The sequence below is a fragment of the Canis lupus genome, chromosome 25 (assembly GCF_003254725.2).
Source record: "Canis lupus dingo isolate Sandy chromosome 25, ASM325472v2, whole genome shotgun sequence".
Taxonomy (NCBI): domain Eukaryota; kingdom Metazoa; phylum Chordata; class Mammalia; order Carnivora; family Canidae; genus Canis; species Canis lupus.
In genome coordinates, this window is record NC_064267.1 from 13,740,781 (window position 1) to 13,757,779 (window position 16,999).

Here is a 16,999-nt window from a genome sequence, read left to right on the forward strand (position 1 = left end):
GTTTTATTAGTGGTCCCCACGTAAGTCTGAACAATTCCCTCTGGGGAAGTTTATTCCGGATGATGGCTGACTTTAGCCATGAGCATTTCCAATCAGCCAGGACACAAGTTCTCAAGTTGTCCAAAGACCTGTGCTATTTGCATTTCAGTATTGCAAATACAGCTCTTACCGTCTGGTGGATGCTGTGGCTTTGACAAGAGAGAATACAAATAATGACAATGACAAGATCGCCTCCCTGGTTGTCCATAGCACTGTGTGGTGACTAATGTTCCTGTGAAACTAAACACCACCAAAAAACAAAAAACAAAAAAAAACCCAAAAGCTCCAAACTTCTTTCTGTAATGTTCCAGTAAACAATGTTTCGCAGATTACCAAAGTTTGTTCACGGGTTGAGCTTGAATATTTTTCAAGGTTAATGATTTATCTTGAAAATTCCAGTGACCTCTACATTCTCTATCACACCACAGAGTTAGGCTGATCTACATATAAAAAGCTTTACTCTGAGATCTGGGGGGGGAAATGTGCCCCAGATTTTGTGGTTTTGTTTACCTCAGCTCTGCACAGAGGTATGTGCACACTGTGCCCCAGCAGGAGGAGGATGGGGATGATAAAGATACCAGATTACTACACTGAAAATCAACAAAGAAAAAGAAAATCAAGATAGCCACATGAAGCCATTGCACCCTCTTCTCAGGGCCATTCTCTAAGCTTTTCCCTGTAGAGCCCCCCAGCACTCCTGCCTAGTGGCTGGGATTTCCTCCAGACCCCTGAAGCTCTTGCCTTCCCATGAAAAGGACTCCTTGCAAGTGATCAATTGCCATGTGCTCCCAAGCTGAAGAACAACCTCCTAAATATGTCCACGTCTGAACCCTCAGAACCTGTAAATGTTACCTTATCCAGTGAAAAGGAATTTTGTGGATAAAGTTAGGGATTTCGAGATGAAGAGATTTTCTGGGGTTATCTGAGTGGCTCTAAATGTCATCACAAGTGTCCACAGAGGGCGATTTTACTTCAGAAGAGGAGGAGGTGACGTGATGACAGAAGCAGAGAGTGGAATGATTTATTGCAAGGGTGGAGGAAGGGGCCACAAGTCAAGGAATTTATTATTTAAAGAAATCCTTTAGAATTCAGCATCTATGGGAACCTGCAAAAGGCAAGGAAACAGATTCTCCCTTGGAGCCTCCAGGACTGTAAGAGAATAGATTCGTGTCGTTTTCAGCTACTGGGCTTGTGGCAATTGGCAGCTAGGACCCTCACCTCCCAGGCATCGCCCTGCCTACCCCTGCCCCCAGCCCCACCACGTTTCTTACATCTAGTTACAGAGACACGCTCTGCTGCTCTCATCTGCCTTCTCAAGCACAAGGGTACTTCGGCTCATGTACACAAAACATTATAGTTTATTTTATACAAATCAGAAAAATATTCTCTTTGGAAAATAATGCTCATTAAAGGATTTCTTTAACTGAAAAACACCACTGATGACTTTGAGATAAATAAGTCTACACTATTTTACCTTTAGCTTTCTAGTAAGTGTATTTCTCTCTATACCCCAAGGGGAAACATATGTTTAGCAACAGTATTTGCTTGTCAAGTTACTTATTCTTCCTACACTTCAGTTTTCTTACCAGAAAATTGGTGTTGCCATGTGAATGAAATAAACCCCACATATAAAACTCCTAGTATAAACTCCTGGCGCATAATAAGTGCTCAATATGTACTGGTACCAGTACCGCCACAGCAGGTGACATTCAGCCACAAGGTCCTCAGACTGATCTTCTGTGTTCCTTATGGAGATAGGACTTAAGTCAGAAAGAAAATCAGTCTGATTTCTTTCTAGTCTTACCACATGTGGACTCGGGCTCTTTTTCCCCTTGGGCTTATTATAATTAATTCTTTTTGCATGAGAAACAAAAATGTCATTTACAATGCAGGAACCCAAACAAGAATGAGGACCTATGGGTATTGTGGACATTAGGAGCAAAACTGGGGTAGAGTCAACAATATAGAGAAAGAAAGTAAAAGCAAGGTTGGGAGCAGTGTCCAGAAGTAAACCGAGCAAAAGTGCAACGTCCCAGTAATAAAGTCAGAAAAGCATTCAGTGAGGCAGGCTCAGAGTGTACACAGCTAGGGTTGGCTAATGCACCAAGGTGTTTGATAGTTCTGGTCAAGCAGAGGGTCACCAGGCTGGTCTACCCAGATTTGTTTTGTTTTGTTTTTTAAAGTTTTTATTTTTATTTTTATTTATTCATGAGAGACAGAGAGAGAGAGAGAGAGAGAGAGACAGAGACAGGCAGAGGGAGAAGCAGGTTCCATGCAGGGAGCCCGATGTGGGACTCCATCTGGGGTCTCCAGGATCACATCCCGGGCTGCAGGCAGCGCTAAACCACTGCACAACCGGGGGCTGCCCTGGTCTACCCAGATTTGTCTGGGAGTCACACTCAGGAGCCTGGCTACCTCAGGCAGACTCTCAATTATCTACCCACAGCACAAAGTGACAAGAGGGGTTCAGAAGACCTGGCTCACTTTTTCCACCCTCCACCCTCACACCCATGTGAGAGAAAGTTTGCTGGTATCCTTCCTGCTGGTCTTTGGTCCTTCAGGTCTAGGAAGGTCCACCTTGGAGGGCCAGCATCAGCACAGATTGAACACTGGCCTGTAAAGGACCTAAGATCCCACCCTGGTCAACTGTCATTGCTTCTAACCCTGGTGTGCAAGATCAGCATGTAGCTCTATACTCAGAGTTTACTGCAGACATCTAAGTCCATCCTCCTTGGCAACAGGTGGGGGGGATCCCTGTGGTCTGATGTACCAGACATGACTGTGGAAGACAAGTAAAGCATAAAATATTTAAGAAAAATTGTGGGTTTAAGGGAAAGTTTTTTAGTTCCAGGCTAGTTTTGTTCCTGTGTTTTTTCCTATTGGTAGAGGAGGATTGTTTCTCCAGGTGAGCAATGGTCCTCAAAGGTGATGTAACAGAAAAGCCAGCACACTGCAAGGCCTCTATACGGTACTGGCATGCTTGCTGCCCAGCCAGATGGATGGGGGTTGGGGGAGGGCAGGGAAACACCTATATTGGGTGACATCTAATATCCAGGTGCTAGCACAAAGGTTGCTGAATAATTAGTACTTCAATCACTTGTTCATTCTGAGAACACCTGTTTATTTAAGACACCTGGAAACCAGGATGGTCAATCATTTCCTGGGCTTGGTATAGGATGAAATTCATCTGAACCTTACATCCACTCTCCTTATGTTGGTTACCTGACCATCCTGACCCTTTGCACACTCGCCCTCCAGTTACCATCCTAGGACATCAACAGATACGGGTCTGCTTTTCTTCATTTTTTCCACTCCTAACATAAGGTATTCCTACCAAAAGGGAGATCAATAGACATTTGTTTCTCTTCCCTACCCCCCAGGAAACGACCTGTGGACAAGGCAGCAGTCTGTATATGCTGGTGAGTTTTCTCACCAAAGTCACCAGAAAATGTGAATTTTCTAAATGGAGAAAAAACAGTGAGACCACTGTGTATTTCTGAAAGTGGTTAGTACATAACCTGTGCTCAGCTCATAAGGCAGTGACAATTTGCCATTGAGATAAAGCTTAGACAGTTTTTGTAACTTACATTGCTCTGAGCTCTACCTCTTTGCCCATCAGACCCTTCTTCACAATTCCACGGTTGGAAATGGGGGTGCTGTTCAAGTGCTCTGTTTAGATGCTCTTCACCTATTTGCTTTCTGATTCACCTTGTTTGTCCTCACGTTTCTATAGCAACAGTTGTAAATCTATCCCAGACTAGATCTTCCTCTCAAATAGAGGTGTTTTTTTCCCAATTACCTTCTGAAAATGCCTGAACAGTGTCCCGAAGCTCTCTCAACTGCAACGTGATTGTATTAGTTTTTTACTGTTGTATAACAAATCCTTCCTACCCTGGAGGTCGGAAGTCCAGGCCCAGGATAACTGGATTCTCTTTGCAGCATTTCCTAGACTAAAATCAAGGGATAGGCCAGGCTGGGTTCTCCTCTGGAGCTCAGGATCTCTTCTAAGCTCATATGTCTGTGGCAAACTCAGTTCCTTGAAGTTGTGGGAATGGGTCCACATCTCCCCACTGGCTGCATGTGGGGACACTCCCAGCTCTGATGGTTACCTATATTCCTTGCTCTGTGGTTCCCCTCCAGCTACAAAGAAGCAACTGCCCATCAAATCCTCATCACATTTTAAATTTCTTCAACTGCCCCATCTCTGACCTTTCGAACCAGATTTAAAATGCTCATGTGATAGGTCAGGCCCACTTAGATAATTTCTCTTTCTTAAAGTTGACTGTGCCATAAAGGATAACCTAATCATGGAAGTAAAACCATTATATTCTCAGTCCTGGGGATTATGTAGGGAGTATCCATCAGAGGGGCAGAGAATCCTAGGATCATCCTGGAATGCTGCCTAGTACTATGGCCACATGCAAACTCATTTCTCCCATTATTCATGAATCCCAAACAACAATCAATCACTAGAGTCTCTGTAGTAATGGACAAAATTCTCCAGCTTCACAGAAACCTCCGACTGGAATTAGAAACAAAAAACTAACAAAATCCAGCTAGGATGTTTAAAAAGAATACAGAAAAGCCAAAAGTAAAAAGACACGAAAAGATGTGCTAGGAGGATGCTAACTAAAAGAAAAGTCATCATAGGCAAGTTAATTCAGATATGAGACTAAGGCAAAAAAGGATGGCTAATAATAAAGTCCCCTTATGAACAAGTGAGAAAATATAAAATTGAAACCAGGAGATAAGCCGTTTCACACTTGCAAGGTTGGTAAGATTAAAATACTTAAAAAATACAGGTCTTGGCCAAGATGTGGATTAGGGAAAACTTTTATAAATTGTTGGCAGTCCACTTAAGAATATAATTTTGCATTATTAGTAAAGTTGAAAATGCACATTCCCCACTACCAAGCAATTCTACTCCCAAGTATTATACCCTAGAAAAATATTCGCACATATGCACAAGTAGACATTTACTATTTTCTCAGCCATGTTGTGTGTAATAATAAAAATCTGGCAACAAGCCAAATACCTACTGACAAGAGAATAATAAAGTAAGTTGTGGTAACATTCACACCATGGAACTTCATGTAGCAGAGAGAATGAACACACTAAGGCCACATGAATTAACATGGATTAAAACTAAACCACCTTGAACAAACTAAATGAGACTGCAGTGCAATTCCATTTCCTCTATATCCAAATACATGTAAGGAAAACAATATGAATCATAGATGGGTAGAAACTACGAAAGAAAGCAAGTGAAAGACCAAAAAAATTGATGAGAATAGTCACCTCTGTGGGATAAAAGGGGTGATGTGATCCTAGGTACAAAGCAGTCTTCGACAGCATTGGTAAGGCCTGGCTTCTTAACCAGGGAGTGACAAATAGTGGCCTTTATTGTGGCTGTTCTATGTGATATGCATTTTTGGTATGTACACACAAAAGCCCAAATAGATAACAAACGCCAAGCAAAAAATTGGTGCCAAGTGAGTGTTGGTAATAATAAACACTGAAGGAACATGGAAGAAATCCATTCCATCTGGCAGAGGCAGAAAGGGTCTCATGGAACAGAAGAATTGCAGGAACAAAGGTCCAGAAGTATGAACATACTCAGCACAAGCAGGTTATAATAAATATACCAGTCTCATTAGTTAGACAGTCTCTACTCTGCCTAAAAGAAGACTGGAATGCAAGGCCGAGGTCAACAGCAGTGTGTTTGTAACCCCAAAGAAGTATACACAGCACCCTGCAGGAAATGGGGATGCCCCTGAGCATCCTGCTCTGGGAAGCTCTTGGGACCACACAGTATGTCAGTAAGGCTCTGAGAGGGCGATCTTGATGCAGTGCTGGGAAGCCATGCGGACTCCCATGACTGTGGAAGAGGAAGGGGAAGGCACATAGAGGCGGAGGGAGCGCTGTGGGGGTTCAGAGCCCACAGCCCCCATGGGGCCATACCACTCACACTCGCCAGGATGGCTGCAGTGACCATGTCCCATAATAACAGGTGTGGGGGAGGACGTGGAGTAAGTGGGACCCTTGCCCACTGCTGGCAGGGGTGTCAAACGGTGTGGCCACTGTGGAAAGCATTCTGATGGGTACTCAAAGAGGGAAGCATACAGTGATTCCACATTCTAGAGAAGTGACAACATATGCCCACATAAGAGCCTGAACATGGGTGTTTACAGCAGCATTATTTGTCATAGCAAAAAGGTGGAAATAGTTCAAATATCCATCAACCAATGAATAAACAAACAGGGTTGTCTCCATACAATGGAATATGACTTCACCATACCTAGTGACAGTGACATGGATAAACCTGGAAAACATTTTAGGTGAGAGAAGCTAGTCACAAAAGATTGTTTCATGATTTCATCTACATGAAACGTCTGGAATAGACAAATCTAGAGAGACAGAGAGTAGATTCCGGGCTGCTTAGGCTAACGGCTGGGATTTTAGGTATACAGGATCTCTTTTTGAGGGTATGGAAATGTTTGCCAATTGGCTGTGATGGTAGTTGTTCATATCTGTGAATACACAAAAATCCACTGAACAGTACACCTAAAAAGGCAGAATTGTTTGGTACAGAAGACACAGCTGAGCTTCTGCTCTCCAGCCCTGGGACACGCTGTTCCATACTTGCCTCCACGGGGTTAGGACAAGGACTTAGTAAGAGAATGTACATACACTTCTTAGAGGAGGCTATAGCACATTTACTGAAGACTGAATGGATAGGAAAAGTTAGATCTAAAAGAAAAAAAAAAAACAAGAATCAAGAACTGCTAATGGAATAAGAAAAAGGAGTAACACAAAACACTGAGGACTCATATGATGGGGGGTGGGCAGGTAAAATGAGACTGTCGTCAGCAACATCTTAAAATTACAACAGCTAAAATCAGTGAGGTAGTAAATGTTCTTGGAATGCTTTCCTGGGAATCATTCATCTGTCCATCCCTGTACCTACATAATCTATCAGTTTTTCCCATTTAAGAGGCAATGTTCACTTCACTCTCAGAGCTGATAGGCCAGTGGCTCTCACTGACTGTCCACATAAATCCAGGCAGGCTGGGGCCCCCTAAAGAAACTCATTCCCTGGGTTTGAGAAAGTCAATCATGCCAAAAAACAGTTAATCTGATTTTCCCTCTCCTTCGTGAATGGACTAATTAAAATGTTTTTGGCAATCTCTGAAGGAGAACGAGCAGCTGCCCAACAGGCACAGGGGTGTGATGCTGTGGAACTGCTTTATTTTGCAAGAAATGAAATGGGAAGACATTCAAAATTAAAGCCTAGAGCCAAATCATGAAGCTTTTCCCTGGCACTGAATCGGATTCATGAAATCTAAGTGCTTAGCTGAGGAAGTCCATGTGGAAAAGCATTCACAGAAATTGACCTATGAGCTTCACACACAAGTTCAAATTCAAAAAGGCAGAACAAGGCAAAAGTCTTTTGAAACCCTGCAATCCACAGAACATGTCACTGGGTATCCACTGCATGCAGGTACGTTTTGTATGAATGATGGCCCATTCTCTTTGAGTCCCTCTGCCATTTTGCACCAACTTTGTCCATCTGCCCATTCATTCATTCTGACCGATGCCAAAAGCCAGTTACAACAGAAGAATCCCAAATTTCGTTTGTTACTATATAAAATGGTACATATTTGTAAGCCTTTACTCTTAAACAACTTTTAAAAATAGCTTAAAGCTATTTGCTGATGTTTTAATGTTTCATTGTTAATTTTTGGCTTAATAAAAACAAACTGCTCAACTCCATCTTCGTGGTAGCTGCTGCGGTGTCCGTGGTTGTCGCCGACATGCAGCTCTTTGTCTGCGCCCAGGAGCTACACACCCTCGAGGTGATCGGCCAGGAGACAGTCGCCCAGATCAAGGCAAGGCTCATGTAGCCTCGCTGGAGGGCATCACCCTGGAAGATCAAGTCCTGCTCCTGGCAGGCTCACCTCTAGAGGATGAGGCTACCCTAGTCAGTGCGGAGTGGAGGCTCTGACCACCCTGGAGGTAGCTGGCCACATGCTTGGAGGTGAAGTCCATGGTTCCCTGGCCCGTGCTGGGAAAGTAAGAGGGCAGACTCCCAAGGTGGCTAAACAGGAGAAAAAGAAGAAGACAGGCCGAGCCAAGCGACAAATGCAGTACAACTGACGCTTTGTCAACGTTGTGCCCACCTTTGGCAAGAAGAAGGGCCCCAATGCCAACTCTTAGGTCCGTTGTAATCCTGGCTCTCCCCAATAAAGCCACTTGGTTCAGTAAAAAAAACAAACAAAAAAACAAAACAAAAAAACAACCTAGTTTTCTTTTCCTGATTCATATTCTGTCTCAGGAGGCTGAGTCTATGTATTGGTGTTCTTGGCAGATGTTTCCTAGATGGCTGCTAGACTTTTAGCAGCATCTCTCTCTCTGTCTCTCTCTTTTTTAGTACATATTGATTTTCATAGCTCATTGCGCAAAAAAAAAAAAAAAAAAAATCTATATTCCTCCAGACACAACAGATTGGCATAAAGATAACAAAAAGGCTCTCAGTTTTGTATACCAGCTGGCAACCACAACCACGAAAGTGATAAACAGATAAGAACCAAAAGATTAATCAAAACCACAATGAGATACCACCTCACACTGGTGAGAATGGGGCAAATTAACAAGGCAGGAAACAACAAATGTTGGAGAGGATGCGGAGAAAAGGGAACCCTCTTACACTGTTGGTGGGAATGTGAACTGGTGCAGCCAGTCTGGAAAACTGTGTGGAGGTTCCTCAAAGAGTTAAAAATATACCTGCCCTACGACCCAGCAATTGCACTATTGGGGATTTACCCCAAAGATACAGATGCAGTGAAACGCCGGGACACCTGCACCCCGATGTTTCTAGCAGCAATGGCCACGATAGCCAAACTGTGGAAGGAGCCTCGGTGTCCAACGAAAGATGAATGGATAAAGAAGATGTGGTTTATGTATACAATGGAATATTACTCAGCTATTAGAAATGACAAATACCCACCATTTGCTTCAACGTGGATGGAACTGGAGGGTATTATGCTGAGTGAAGTCAGTCAGTCGGAGAAGGACAAACATTATATGTTCTCATTCATTTGGGGAATATAAATAATAGTGAAAGGGAATATAAGGGAAGGGAGAAGAAATGTGTGGGAAATATCAGAAAGGGAGACAGAACGTAAAACTGCTAACTCCGGGAAACGAACTAGGGGTGGTAGAAGGGGAGGAGGGCGGGGAGTGGGAGTGAATGGGTGACGGGTACTGGGGGTTATTCTGTATGTTAGTAAATTGAACACCAATAAAAAATTAAAAAAAAAAAAAGAACCAAAAGATTAAGAAAAATATGGCAATAAAAAGGAAACAAAAGTCAACAAATAGTAAATGAAAGACTTTTATATTTCTAGTCATTTGTATTTTTTCTGCTCCTAGTCTCAGAGATTTAAAATGTTCCTTAAAACATTTTATAATTAGAGAATGGCTCCAACTTAAGGAATTATACAAATGTCAGTTTTAAAATAGTTGCTGTACTTCATTAATATGACAAAAGAGTGATCTCAATCCAACTTTCCTATGTCATTACCTGCTCTAAAAAAAGTACACCACTACACAAATTAAAATCTGATGACCTAACCAGTTCCAACATCGAGGGAGTAAAGTGCCAGGATGAATGTGACATAATTTATGAACAGGCAGCATGCACCACACCCCAGAGTCCTCCTGTCACCTCTCCCACCTAACCCCAGGTATTACTGATAATATCGCGTCTTTTTTTCATTAGCCTAGACTTTTAAGCACTGTAATAAAAAGCATACATCATGTAGTAAGAGAAAGAAATTAAAATGCCAAAGATAAGCAAGGTTAAGCTCATTTCTTAAATTCAACTTGTATGCATGAGGCACTCACCACACCATAAGGACCTGTCCATCGAGCACACCCTATAAGACTAGAATCGAGGGCAGCCCCGGTGGCTCAGCGGTTTAGTGCCACCTTCAGCTCGGGGTGTGGTCCTGGAGACCCGGGATCGAGTCCCACATCGGGCTTCTGGCATGGAGCCTGCTTCTCCTTCTGCCTGTGTCTCTGCCTCTCTCCCTCTCTGTGTCTCTCATGAATAAATAAATAAAATATTAAAAAAAAAAGACTAGGATCGATTACACAAAGTGTGTTCAGAAGAGGGTTTCTCTCTCAAAAAGGAAGCATATCCACCAATAGATAGTCACTTGTTATATAGAGTCAGTGAGATTATGGGAAATTTAAGTGCTTTGATCAGTTTTCCCTTGGAATTTTCTTTGTTAACTATTTAATTAGAACTATTATATACTTTTTCTTTCAATATTCAGATACTTTTTGAAAAAAGCTTGACAAAGTAAAAGCATTATGACAGTAGTAAAAGGCACTGTTATTTATTAAATTTCACAGTTTTGTGATCAAGGGCAAGTCTACAGTGGCAGTGGTGGTACCTACTTTCAGAGGAATTTTTTGAGCACTGCATGGCACAATGCCTGGAAAGTGCTCAACAGAGAGACCACACTCAGCATTAAGTAGCTATCATCACCATGAAAATACTGAATCCCTGATCCCATTCTTGACAATTCCCTGTTCTTCACTCTTATCTTTCATAATTGATTACAAAGTCCTCTCCATATTATATCTAGACCTTCCTCAAATCTGTTTCTTTTCACCTCCTTAATCTAATATACATGAATGAATGAAAGAGTGGTCATTCTTTCAATCTGTCAGTTTGGCAATGCTGCCAGCAGTTGGATACACACATTAAGTAAAACTCAGAGGGGAAAGTAGCACACAGGGCGCAACGACACTAAAGACATCTTTCTTTCCATAGTCACCCAACTCATGTGACTTGGCATGTTCAACCAAAGTATAGAGACATATCTGAAATTAAAAGGAAAAAAAACTCGAAAAGTTTACATTTTACCAATTCAATAGCCACATCATTTCTGTGTACAACATCCCTGCTTCTTCTTTCACAATTTAGAATCATCTCATTTCCTTTGGTCTTTTTCCTGTTAGATTTGCACCCTTGTCCTCAGTACCAGCACGAGGTTGGGCTACCTCTGACCATATTGTTTATCACCACAGTTCCAGTACCTGTTTAACACAGGATAAAAGCTAAACAAGTATTTGTCCAATTGACCTCCCTTTCTCTACTCTTACCATCTTTTAAGCCACATTGCTGCCATTTTGAGTACACTTCTAAAAATAGAAATCTGGCCCAGACCATTCAGTAGGGAATAGTCTGTTCAACATGTGGTACTGGAACAACTGGATAGCTACATGAGAAAGAAAGAAACTGGACCTTACCTCACACCATATACAAAAATTAACTCAAATGGATCAAAGACTTAAATGTAATAGCTAAACTGTAACTCTTATTAGACAACATAGGTGTAAATATTCACGATCCTGGATCAGGCCATAGCTTCTCAGACATGATCAAAAGCATAAGGGACAAAAGATAAAGTGGAAAAATGGGGTTTTATCAAATTTATAAACTTTTATTTTGTGAACAATGCCATCAAGAAAGTGAACAGACAATCTACAGAGTGGTAGAAAATATCTGCAAATCATGTATCTCATAAAATACTTGTATCCAAACTATATCAAGAACACTTACAACTCAATAATAAAAAGACAACCCAATTTAAAAATGAGCAAAGGATTTAAGTAGATATTTCTCAAGGAAGACATAAAAATGGTCAGTAAGCACATAAAACGATGTTCAACATCACTAATCATTTCGGAAATGCAAAGAAAAACCACAATGAGATGCCACTTCACAACTGCTGGGATGGCTATAATAAAAACGACTGATAGGTTTGGGCAAAAATGTGGTGAAATTAAAGCCTCAGACATTGTTAGTGGGAATATAAAATGATATAGTTACTTTAGAAAACAATCTGGCAGTTCCTTTATTTTTAGAAAACAGATTTACCAAATGACCCAGTAATTCCACTCTTAGGTACGTACTCCTAACTACTGGAAATATACATTCATACAAACATCAATGTCCATATAAGCATTATTCATAACAGTCAAAATGTGTCAATAACCCAAATGTCCACCAGCTAATGAATGGATAAACAACATGTGATCTATCCATCCTAAGAAGTAAAATGACACAGTATGGATGACTCTTGAAAACATTATGCTTAGTGATAGAAACCAGCCACAAAAGACCACATATTATATAATTCCATTTATATGGAACATCCAGAATAGGTAAATATATAGAGACAGAAAGTGGACCAGCAGTTGCCTAAGGCTGAGGGTGGAGGGGAACTGAGATTGACTAACAGGTGATGAAAATTTGGGGGGTGATGAGAATATTCTAAAATGGATTCTGGTGATAGCTGCACAACTCTGAATATTCCAAGAAGGACTGAATTGTACACTTCAAATGTGTGAATTGTACCACATGTGAATTATTTCTCAGTAGAACATTATTAAAAAGTACCTATTGGGGCACCTGGTTGGCTTAGTTGGTTAAGCGTCCAATTCCTGATTTCAGCTTAGGTCATGATCTCGGTGTGAGATCAAGCCCCATTTCAGGCTCCACGCTGGGCTCGGAACCTGCTTAAGATTCTCTCTCTCCCTCTCCCTCTGCCTCTTTCTCACTCTCTCTCTCTAAAAAAAATATATGCATCTGATCACATCATTCTTTGGTTAAAATTTTTTAAGGCTGTACACTGTGCTGAGGATCAAATCCCACTGTGATTGACAGATCCATGTGACTGTGCCCCAGCCTGCTTCTCCAGCCTCATCTTGCCTCACTCTCCTCAACACAGTGCAGGCACCTAGCAGCTGCTTCATAAACTTTAGCTTAATGAACCAATTTTATGGTAGCATTCAGTGGTACCAGCTGTCATTGAAGTTAACTTTACCCTTAGGAAGGGATGTGTACATGAGGAAGGGAAAAATAATAATGTAACTTCAAAGAAGCATTTATTCATGTCCAGTCAATGCTTTTTTTTCCTATTTCTAGTGCCCAAGTGGAGATCCCATAAGCATGCTGAACTCAGAACTACATGCTAATTCAGATATAAAAGGCTATGTTTTCTCCAAGAGCTTTTATATTCTCTTACACTGATGTCTATTTTCTATATGCAGGTAGGTGAACCAGCTAAGCAGGTGCCCTGAATTGGAAAATTAATGGAAGGAGAAAAGAGTTGACTGTGATACCATAAATATTTTCTTTTCATTGTTACATCATCAATGTTCTCAGCATTAACTTCAGCAATTGTCACAAAAAGGGAGTCAGCTGCCTCCCAGAAAATAAAGGTTTAGGGAGGCTATCACACCATTCAATCATTTACAAATATTTATTGAGTACTCACTTATGTGCTGGGCATCATTTTAGGCACTGTTGATGGAGCAGGGGGAAAAAGACAAAATAAAATCCCTGCTTTAATGGAACTTACATTCTGTTGGGGGGGGAGAGAGAGTATTGATAATTAAAAGTAGAGTAAGTCAGGTAGCGATAAATGCTATCTAGCAAAATAAAGCTAAGTTTTGAAAAAGGAAGGGGCACTAATCCAACCAGGAATTCAAGGACACTCTTACTGAAAAGCTAGTATTTGACTAGACACCTCAATCAGGGAGTGTGTTTGCCATGTGGCATCTGGGGTAAGGGCTTTACAGACAAAGAGAATGATCCCGTATTGGTCCTGAGCTGGTGGCCTGTCTAGATTGCAGAGGTAGAGAGAGAGTCTAATGTGGCTGGGGCATGGGAAGCAAGGGGGAAGCAATATCCTGTTAAGGCCTTTTAATTTTATTCTCAGAGAGATGAGGAGCCTCTAGAAGAGTTTTTGTTTTGTTTAGCAGAAGCATATAGCTTTTTTCTTTTTAGCCAAACTTTGGACCAATCAAAGCTGATCATTAAGGGTAGCCACAGAACCGACATGGGCCTACAGCATTAGAGAAGCTGGTGTAGTTAAGAATTCTATCTACCAGAGATCAAAAGCTTCTATATGCTGAAATACTAGAGACTAAGTAGTAAATTCAGAATTATATAATCCACATAGTTTTTATGGTTGGCCCTTCCTTCTCCAGACCATGAGTACCATAGAGACAGGGGCTATGCTGATCTTGGTCCCCACAGGATAATTATCTCCCCGGGACAAACCAGGAGCCCATAGAAGTATCTGGGAGGAAACATTTTTGTAACACATACCTTTAATTCATTTAGCATATATGCAGATCTCATTTTGATTTTCATTTCAAGAAGCACAGTGTGACCTACATTTGAAATAATCCTTAGGAGACTTTTCCATTTGCTGGAATAGCAGCAGAGAATGTACTAAGGTCTAAACAGGAAAATTAACAAATCGCTAACAGCTACTGGGTTCAAGTTGGGCTTTTCTAGAATTGGGACTGAGAATCTCTGTTCAGGGAAATGAGGACCTTTTAAAATTTTTCTATAGAATATCCAAATAAAAGCTGTAGCACTCATTATAACACTGGTTAACTTAAGGATTTTCAGAAGCGGGCTAATACACATGTTCTAAATCACTCTCCTTCCATACAGAAAGACCTGCTTAAACAGTATGATGCATGAAAACCAGCAAACATTTCTAAGCCAATAAAACTTGCCTCTTCCTCCTATCTGAAACAACAGACTTAGTGAGAATGATGAAATTTGTTACATGCCATTGTAAAAAAAAAAATGCTTTTCAAGTTGGAAAAAGAAGCAATGTCTGCTTTTTAAAACTTACATCAAAACTGAGATATGGAATGAACAAAGTTGGGAACTTAATGAAAGAGAAACAGACATAATTTTGGGAAAAGGGGATTTTGTACAATGGTCACCATCTATATTTTTTAGGGATTAAGTTGCTAAACTTATTTTAAAACAAAATCAACCAGGCTAATCCTAGGATAGTTTTAAGGGAAAATGGGTGTAGTAAACTAAATATAATATTAAAGATTTTAGCCCCATAAAGATATTCCTTACTTTTGCTTTTATCATGTAAAAGGACTTAACCTTTATTGGAATGGCACAATTTTAAATACAAAGCATTCCCAGGCTTATTCTGCAAGGAAATATTCTTAAGGCTATCATCTGCTCATGCAATTCTTCCCACCTGTCACTCACTGCCCCCTTTCCAATCCTTCCAGATTCACAAACTCAGAATTCATTAAGGTAATTCCAGCTGATTAAAAAGAAGTGAGGATTTTATTAATTAGATTAGGCAATGTAGAAACAAACCCAAGCTTGTGTATTAGTCAGCACAGGCAGGCATAACAAAGCACCATAGACTGGGAGGCTTATATAACAGAAATTTATTTTTTCAGCTCTGGAGGCTGGGGGTCCAAGGATCAAAAACCAATTTGGTTTCTGGTTTCTCCTTCTTGGCTTTCAGATGGCTGCCTTCTTAACTGTGTATTCACATGGCAGGGAGCTCTCCTGTGTCTCTTAGTATAAGGACACTGATCCTATAGGATCGGGACCCCATCACTAAGACCGGATTTTACCTTAATTACCTCCTAAAGGCTCTATTTCTGAATACAGTCACATTAGGGATTAAGACTGCATAGAAATATGGGGGGAACACAATTAAGTCCATAACACTTTTTTTAAAAGATTTTATTTATTTATTCATGAGAAACACACAGAGAAAGGCAGAGACATAGGCAGAGGGAGAAGCAGGCTCCCTGCAGGGAGCACAATGTGGGACTTAATCCCAGGACCCCGGGATCACGACCTGAGCCAAAGGTAGAGATGCTCAACCACTGAGCCACCCAGGTGCCTCAAGTTCACAGCACTTAGTATCAGATTTACTTTCACTGTGTTTTTTGTCTTGGGCAAGCACTAGGGGAGTCACTTAGATCCTTTTTAGTATCATCTAGACCCTTTGAGCCCTCAGAGCTTTGGCAAACAAACATGATTGGCCTTGCTATGGCAGCATATGGATTCTACCCTGAGTGGGCTTCTTATTCAAGCAAGTCTGACCTCACCTAAAGCCCTGCCTCTCAGCCACCTTGACAGAGGGTCTGAGTTATGTGAAAACCTTCTCTTTCCTCAACTTTTTTTCCTGTTCTGAATGTGTCCCTAGAAAGAGGGATTTCCTACAAAGCCATTGCTTGGGCTCTGGAGTCCTAGAGGCCACAGCACTAACCAGTGAAGATCATCTTAACACTTCAAAGGTGAAGACCTACACAGTCTGTGCAAACTAAGGGGGGTTCAAGAATCTTTTTCTAATGGGAGAACTGCTCACACAGCCCTGGCTCAGAACCTAAAGTCAAACATCAAAATAAGTTGATAGAGGAGAGCATGTATTTTGAGTGACTGCATATAGGTGCTATTTCACATCACAAGAAAATTAACATGGGAAAGGAAATGCCTCCTCAAAATCAACTACAAAACATTCAGATTTCCGTTGCCTGTAAAAAAAAAAAAAAAAAGGGTAACAAATATGTTCTATGAATGAAGATGATCACTTCGTCTAGTGCCCCCAAAAGACACGTCATCCAGGCTCCTAGATTGCTCCAATTGTGACAGTTATATTCCTTCTAAAGGCTTGCCCTTCTCAAATCCAGCCTGGTTCATCCAGCCTGGTTCAGAGGCAAGTGTGGGCCTCTCCCCATGTTTGAAAACTTCCATCACCATCTGCAAGAGGCAGAAAGCTCACCTGCATTTGGAAAACTTTCCCTGATTGGACAAATTCCAATAATAAGTACTAGAACTTACAGCTTTATAGTAAATTTTCAATCATTGTCTTCTACATGTGTGGTTTTATGTATTTTCTAAAGGCATATTACTTTCTTCCACAAGAACCACAGGCTAAGGGAAACCATATCTCTGACTCTTTCTCATTTTTCTTCCATAGCAGCACAGACTATAGGGACTGATCCAAAATGGTCTTTCTATAAATGCTAGCTAAAAGCAAATAGCCAAAAAGGCATTTTCTATAGCTTCATACAGATCAAGAGCCTGTCACTG

General features: G+C 41.1%; 1 protein-coding gene and 1 pseudogene across 16 annotated transcripts in view; one reads left to right on the forward strand and one right to left on the reverse strand.

Annotated features, from left to right (window-relative positions):
• ATP8A2 (ATPase phospholipid transporting 8A2) overlaps nucleotides 1-16,999 on the reverse strand; it is a 569,987-nt gene that overhangs the window by 263,510 nt on the left and 289,478 nt on the right. The window lies entirely within an intron of this gene.
• LOC112669515 (FAU ubiquitin-like and ribosomal protein S30) lies at nucleotides 7,848-8,327 on the forward strand (annotated as a pseudogene).